This window comes from Bombina bombina, chromosome 3 (assembly GCF_027579735.1).
Source record: "Bombina bombina isolate aBomBom1 chromosome 3, aBomBom1.pri, whole genome shotgun sequence".
Lineage (NCBI taxonomy): Eukaryota > Metazoa > Chordata > Amphibia > Anura > Bombinatoridae > Bombina > Bombina bombina.
This window is the reverse complement of record NC_069501.1, coordinates 185,579,538-185,587,812: the sequence shown is the minus strand read 5'-3', so window position 1 is coordinate 185,587,812 and position 8,275 is coordinate 185,579,538. Positions and strand designations below refer to the sequence as shown.

Here is an 8,275-nt window from a genome sequence, read left to right as displayed (position 1 = left end):
CCGGTATGCCCTAGGGTCAGTCCGGGCATGACCTGAGGTGCATAGAGAGCGTGAGCTGCATAAGATGTGCAATAAACTGAGCGGGACTCTGGAAGCTTGGATAGAAAAAACAGAGGGGTAAAAGATAAGAGTATATTTATGAGACAGCAGCTGTCTCCCTGAGCAGTGTGTTGGGCGGTCCCTCTTTCACTCGCACTACAACAAGTATGATTAAAAAATAGAGTAAATACATTTTGGTTTTAAAAATGATAATTAATTATTAGCTTACAGATGAGGCAAGTTCAAAAGATATTATTTAGGGAAAAACACTTTATCAGCAGTAGTTTTAGTTATGCTGTGCGCAGAGTGTGCTGTCAAGTGTCTACAACTCTACATACGTGCGCGCTCACAGCAAAGCAGAGACTTCCGGGTTTGTCTACATAACTTTCTGCCATGTCTGCACGGAGCGGACAGAAAGTGAAGTAAATTTAAAAAATGAAAAAAAAAAGTAAACATATAATAAAAATAAATAGCGAATTGCATTTAAAAAAACAAAAGAAACATTATGAATTAAAAAACAAAACAACATAAATACAAGTGTTTAAAGTCCCTTTAAGAGTGCTCTGCAGTATCAGCAATGCCCTTAGATGTTAAAGAGGCAGTTAAAAGTTAGTGGTGTTTATTAGGTGTTGGGAAATGTTTGCAATGGGGGTTTGGGTAGGCTGGTTGTTTTGGGGAAGGATTGCAACCTGAAGTAATGTACTGGGACCAGGGCCAATGCACTTAGGGTATATTCTGGTGGGGTCTGCAGCCATGATTTATTAAAGTGGGTGGCTCTGAGGTGAACATAGAACTCCCATTGTTTCTTGCAGCCATGGTGGAACCAACATAAAATAGGTACCATTATTACTGGGGTGAATCATTTATGCTTGCTCCATCTACAGCATCTTCCTTTGCATTTTGGCTTGTGCAAATTATTTTCACAAGGTAAATGAAACAGGGATTGTGCAGAAATGAAACAGGGATTGTGCAGACATGGCAAAAGGTAGCATGTTACTGGATTGTGAAGCTGCCCACTGAAATGTAAAGAGCAACTATATACAAACTGTCCCTATAAGGATTAGGGTAAATATTTCTGCACCTGGATTTTGATCAGGTACAAGAATTTGCAACAGGTAAGAGGGGATGAATCTGACCTGCCACAAAATTATTCAAACATCCAGACCTTGCATTATGTTTTGTCAGTGTAATAGTCCAGCGCGCAGGCACCGTGTCAGGGTAATGGAGAATTTACCTCAGTGCTTAGCGGTAAGTATAAGTGACATGGAGCCTTATATAGCGTTGCTATCATACAATGTGTTTTGTGCAGAAGTGTTAGAGTATGCGGGACAAGATCATTACTAAATGTACCGGTGTAGTAGTGTCAAGATGCTGTGACAAAATACCGAAGTGATGTGCAGCCTCGTAGTCTTCGCAGCACTTCCTGTTTGTATCCCGGTTACTAGGCAGCAGCAGCAGACGCTGTCAGTTCAGCCTTCGCTCTATCACTAGATTTATAGGCAGATAAACTCAGTAAATACCCTTCACCCGGTAGCTCACTGCAGATTTACACCCCCCATGGAGCCACAAGCTGTCACTCGCCCCACGCTGAGCACGCTCAGTAACCACTCAAACTCTCCGCTACCTACTCTCTATCATCCGCTACTCTCTGGTACGGATCCTCAAGTAGGACAAACAAGTGACGATCTTGTATTTGCAGAGAAATCTATACAGGGCACTATCCCCATCATGAGTTAGGTGCTCCACTGTGCACTGTGCATTTACACCTGATAAGATCATAGATGTACATATAAACTGCCGTTATATGGCTGTCGGAGAAGAATGAAAACTCATTAATTAATAGCTCGCTCCTTGTGTATTATATTTCATGAAACTGCATTAGAGTCCGGTGTTGTGTCGAATAACATAGTATTTGTGACAGCTTGTCATGTGCCGAGGAATGGTATTTCATAGTTGCCAACATTTAAAAACAAATTCCAGGGACACTTTGCAGAAGAGTAAGCAAGCGGGTTACTGGAGTATTGACGACCTACTGTTCAACTGCTCCGCCCACTCAGTTCTGCAATCAAAACACACCCATTTGAAAGTACAGTAATAGTATAATTTAGACTTATCCATAGTTTATTATACAGATTACAGCACCAAGCTCTTACACCTACCCAGTCTCTGGAACACATTCTGGGCATATGGTTATTTTTACAACAGAGCATCAAAATTAGAAAGACAAATAATATGTGAACCCATTCAATAATAATAATATTCCATTAGGAATGAATTATATTTAAATAATACACTATAACTATTTATCATCTATCTATCTTTATATATCTATGTGTGTGTATATATATATATATATATATATATATATATATATAAAGTATATGCAAACAACAAATGTTATGCAAAAGAGATTTTCAGGGAAATTTCCAGGCACAAAAAAAATCCAGGGACATACAACAAAATCCAGGGACTGTCCCTGGAAATCAGGGACTGTTGGCAAGTATGGTATTTATTATCAGTGTATTTATTATTTACTATATAAAGTGTAGGCATAACAGTGGCATATGGCAGCGTTTATTAGTGAATATTTAAAGTGTATATCTATGCTAGTGTTTGCTTACAAGAGATGTGTGGGCGGAGTTCCGCGAATTGACGATTCCGATTTTGATCACCAGTTTCGACACAACACCGTCGTGTAGACATCTTTCAGAAGCTATTTTGACTTCAACCTTTGATAAATCAGCCCAGGGGCGCGATCACATATACGGCGTGGGAACCTGGGCCGCCCGTAATTTCACCTCGCACATCAGGGTATTACATATACCCCGCCGGCAGTTCATAAAGTGCCGTAAGTCTGATAAAATAGCGATATCCAGAAATGAGCGTAAATACAAATTTCTGGAGTCGCTAGTGACTTACGGCAATTTAGAAACTGCCGGCACCTAAGAAAAGTAAAGGAAATATCAAATCTCCCGTAACAGTCTAACACGCCTCCCAAAAATAAGCCCAACACGTAAAACCCCTATATCCCCCCCTCTCACTACTACTAATAAATGTATTAACCCCTAGACCGACAACCCCCCATAACGCAATAAGCCTAATTAAACTATTAACCCCTATATCCGCCATCAAACCCACAACGCAAGTAATAACTAAATTATTAACCCCTAAACCGCCATAGCCCACATAGCCTATTAAATGTATTAACCCCTAATCTGCCGACACCAACTTCGCCGCCACTATAATAAAGTTATTAACCCCTAAACCTAAGTCTAATCCTAATCATAACACCCCCTAACTTAAATATTATTTAAATAAATCTAAATAATATTACTATTATTAACTAAATTATTCCTATTTAAAACTAAATACTTACCTATAAAATAAACCCTAAGATAGCTACAATATAATTAATAATTACATTGTAGCTATTTTAGGATTTATTTTTATTTTACAGGCAACTTTGTATTTATTTTAACTAGGTACAATAGCTATTAAATAGTTAAAAACTATTTAATAGCTACCTAGTTAAAATAACTACAAATTTACTTAAAATAAATCCTAACCTAAGTTACAATTACACCTAACACTACACTATCATTAAATTAATTAACTACAATTACCTAAAATTAAATACAATTAAATAAAATAACTTATAGTACTGTACAAAAAAAACCCACTAAATTACAGAAAATAAAAAAAAATTACAAGAAGTTTAAACTAATTACACCTAATCTAAGCCCCCTAATAAAATAAAAAAGCCCCCCAAAATAATAAAATTCCCTACCCTATACTAAATTACAATTAGCCCTTAAAAGGGCTTTTCGCGGGGCATTGCCCCAAAGTAACGAGCTCTTTTACCTGTAAAAAAAGAAATACAACCCCCCAACATTAAAACCCACCACCCACACACCCAACGTTACTCTAAAACCCACCCAATCCCCCCTTAAAAAAAACTAACATTAACCCCTTGAAGATCACCCTACCTTGAGCCGTCTTCACCCAGCCGGGCAGAAGTCTTCATCCGATCCGGGCACAAGTGGTCCTCCAGCCGGGCAGAAGTCTTCATCTGATCCGGGCAGAAGAGGTCCTCCAGCCATGCAGAAGTCTTCATCCGATCCGGGCAGAAGAGGTCCTCCAGCAGGGCAAAAGTCTTCATCCAAGCGGCATCTTCTATCTTCTTCCATCCGACGAGGAGCGGCTCCATCTTGAAGACATCCGACGCTGATCATCCATCCAAACAGACGACTACCCAACGAACGAAGGTTCCTTTAAATGACGTCATCCAAGATGGCGTCCCTTGAATTACGATTGACTGATAGGATTCTATCAGCCAATGGGAATTAAGGTAGGAAAAATCCTATTGGCTGATGCAATCAGCCAATCTGATTGAAGTTCAATCCAATTGGCTGATCTAATCAGCCAATAGGATTGACCTCACATTCTATTGGCTGTTCCAATTAGCCAATAGAATGCAAGCTCAATCCTATTGGCTGATTGCATCAGCCAATAGGATTTTTCCTACCTTAATTCCGATTGGCTGATAGAATCCTATCAGCCAATCGGAATTGAAGGGACGCCATCTTGGATGACGTCATTTAAAGGAACCTTCATTCGTCGGTAGTCGTCGGTCTGGATGGATGCTCCGCGTCGGATGTCTTCAAGATGGAGCCACTCCTCGTCGGATGGAAGAAGATAGAAGATGCCGCTTGGATGAAGACTTCTGCCCGGCTGGAGGACCTCTTCTGCCCGGATCAGATGAAGACTTCTGCCCGGCTGGAGGACCACTTGTGCCCAGATCGGATGAAGACTTCTGCCCGGCTGGGTGAAGAAGGCTCAAGGTAGGGTGATTTTCAAGGGGTTAGTGTTAGGTTTTTTTAAGGGGGGATTGGGTGGGTTTTAGAGTAAGGTTGGGTGTGTGGGTGGTGGGTTTTAATGTTGAGGGGATTGTATTTTTTATTTTACAGGTTAAAGAGCTGATTACTTTGGGGCAGTGCCCCGCAAAATGCCCTTTTAAGGGCTATTTGTAATTTAGTATAGGTTAGGGAATTTTATTATTTTGGGTGGCTTTATTATTTTATTAGGGGGCTTAGATTAGGTGTAATTAGTTTAAACTTCTTGTAAAAGTTTTTTATTTTCTGTAATTTAGTGTTTTTTTGTACTATAGTTTATTTTATTCTATTTAATTTTAGGTAATTGTAGTTAATTAATTTAATTAATTTAATTATAGTGTAGTGTTAGGTGTAATTGTAACTTAGGTTAGGATTTATTTTACAAGTAAATTTGTAGTTATTTTAACTAGGTAGCTATTAAATAGTTATTAACTATTTAATAGCTATTGTACCTAGTTAAAATAAATACAAAGTTGCCTGTAAAATGAAAATAAATCCTAAAATAGCTACAATGTAATTATTAATTATATTGTAGCTATCTTAGGCCTAGATTTGGAGTTTGGCGTTAGCCGTGAAAACCAGCGTTAGAGGCTCCTAACGCTGGTTTTAGGCTACCGCCGGTATTTGGAGTCACTCAAAATAGGGTCTAACGCTCACTTTTCAGCCGCGACTTTTCCATACCGCAGATCCCCTTACGTCAATTGCGTATCCTATCATTTCAATGGGATCTTTCTAACTCCGGTATTTAGAGTCGTGTCTGAAGTGAGCGTTAGACATCTAACGACAAAACTCCAGCCGCAGGAAAAAAGTCAGTAGTTAAGAGCTTTCTGGGCTAACGCCGGTTTATAAAGCTCTTAACTACTGTACTCTAAAGTACACTCTCTCTGCTTCTATAAAGTGCAGGGAATATTTAAATATACATTGCTAGTTAACAGTTGAAAATGGAAGCTAAGCTCCGCCCACCGCTTGGTATATAGTTGTGTATGTCTTGTTGTGGCCAATAATGATTGACTCGTAAATTAGTTTTAACATGCACACGCCGCTTTGCACATGCGCAGTTTATGCATAAGAGTGCCGCTGCCTAATCATTCCCCAAAACCTGTATTTCAAAAGTTTAGTTCCGGATGAACTGGTGATTGTTTATGGCTCTGCAAGGATAACGCTATACTAGTATAGAGGTGTGTGGCTCAGTTTGCTATTAAATCGTTGTTTGGATCTGTAATCCTTTTGTGTCAGGCTGTGGATAGTATGAGCAGAGGGAGACCGCTTTGCTTACAGGTAGTAAAAGGTTGGGACTGGAGGGATTTTCATGGCCGCAATTGGCTGGACAAGGCGGGGGGAAGCCTAACAATTCATTTGAATATTTATCACATAGCCATGTTTTTAGCAACATGCAGGCTCCCTCCTGCCTTCAGTGCTGTCAATATGCAGCTATGCGCAGGGTAAGGCAGGCAGAGACTGGTAAAAGACTGCACGCTGCTGTAGCTATCTATGCTGTATGATTCTTTTTACTCAGAGCACTCCCCCTATTCCCCATGTCTGCTCCACTAGAACATAGATTGGAAGACAGAAGCTGTCCTCGGTATGCACAGGAATGGGGCAAGCAGTCAGAAAGCAAAGCACACAGAGGTAGTTCCTTGAAATTTGAAACCTTGTGGGTCCTGTTTGTTCCGTAGCTGCTAATCTGATGAGTTCCTGCGCTGTGCGATGTGACAGCTTTAGGGCTAGATGGTTTGTGTGACAAGGTGCTGCTGCAGAGCAAAACACAAGAGAATCGGATCTGTTAGTGCAGCTTAATTGTCTCTGGCCAACCCTTTACTGTGTTAAAAAAAAAAAAACACTTATTTTAACTATTAACGTGCTTGCCTGCCTAAAGAAATAAAGTGTCTCAGGAGGAAGGTCTGTAACTTAATTGAGCTGCTTTACCTTCCTAAAACTGTTAAATGATTTTTTTCTATATACAGGTATACCCCGCTCATACAGCGGGTTAGGGACCGGAGCCCCGCTGTAAAGTGAAAACCGCCTTAAAGTGAAACAAGGCAGTTTTAGCTTTCTTTTCAGTGTTTAAAATCTTAAAAACATGTTTGAACTAACATATATTAGGGGTGCAATAGTGCTACGTTTAGTTTAACACTAGCACAGCAAGTATTCAATTAGTATTCAATAAATACTGTACCTGTAAAATAGTGACAATTACTGTAGTACAATTTGCCAGACTATAGCACTGAGACACAGATTGCACTGCAATGCAGTTAACAGAGGCCTAGATTTAGAGTTCGGCGGTAGCCGTCAAAACCAGCGTTAGAGGCTCCTAACGCTGGTTTTGGGCGCCCGCTGGTATTTGGAGTCAGTGATTAAAGGGTCTAACGCTCACTTTTCAGCCGCGACTTTTCCATACCGCAGATCCCCCTACGCCATTTGCGTAGCCTATCTTTTCAATGGGATCTTTCTAACGCCGGTATTTAGAGTCGTTTCTGCAGTGAGCGTTAGAGCTCTAACGACAAGACTCCAGCCGCCTGAAAATAGCAGGAGTTAAGAGCTTTCTGGCTAACGCCGGTTTATAAAGCTCTTAACTACTGTACCCTAAAGTACACTAACACCCATAAACTACCTATGTACCCCTAAACCGAGGTCCCCCCACACCGCCGCCACTCGATTAAAATTTTTAACCCCTAATCTGCCGACCGCCACCTACGTTATATTTATGTACCCCTAATCTGCTGCCCCTAACCCCGCCGACCCCTGTATTATATTTATTCACCCCTAACCTGCCCCCCACAACGTCGCCGCCAGCTACTTACAATAATTAACCCCTAATCTTCCGACCGCAAATCGCCGCCACCTACGTTATCCCTATGTACCCCTAATCTGCTGCCCTAACACCGCCGACCCCTATATTATATTTATTAACCCCTAATCTGCCCCCCTCAACGTCGCCGACACCTGCCTACACTTATTAACCCCTAATCTGCCGAGCGGACCTGAGCGCTACTATAATAAAGTTATTAACCCCTAATCCGCCTCACTAACCCTATCATAAATAGTATTAACCCCTAATCTGCCCTCCCTAACATCGCCGACACCTACCTTCAATTATTAACCCCTAAACTTCCGATCGGAGCTCACCGCTATTCTAATAAATGGATTAACCCCTAAAGCTAAGTCTAACCCTAACACTAACACCCCCCTAAGTTAAATATAATTTTTATCTAACGAAATAAATTAACTCTTATTAAATAACTTATTCCTATTTAAAGCTAAATACTTACCTGTAAAATAAATCCTAATATAGCTACAATATAAATTATAATTATATTATAGCTATTTTAGGATTAATATTTATT

General features: G+C 40.3%; 1 protein-coding gene across 3 annotated transcripts in view; it reads right to left on the bottom strand.

Moving 5' to 3' along the window:
• ARL6 (ADP ribosylation factor like GTPase 6) overlaps positions 1 to 1,673 on the bottom strand; it is a 474,277-nt gene extending 472,604 nt beyond the window's left edge. For 2 of the 3 annotated variants that reach the window (XM_053706042.1, XM_053706044.1), the window contains exon 1: positions 1,390 to 1,673. The gene's annotated coding sequence lies outside the window, so the exon portion shown is untranslated. The remainder of the gene's footprint in view (positions 1 to 1,389) is intronic. The other variant, XM_053706043.1, reaches the window with a different exon arrangement.
• Positions 1,674 to 8,275: the final 6,602 nt, after the last annotated feature.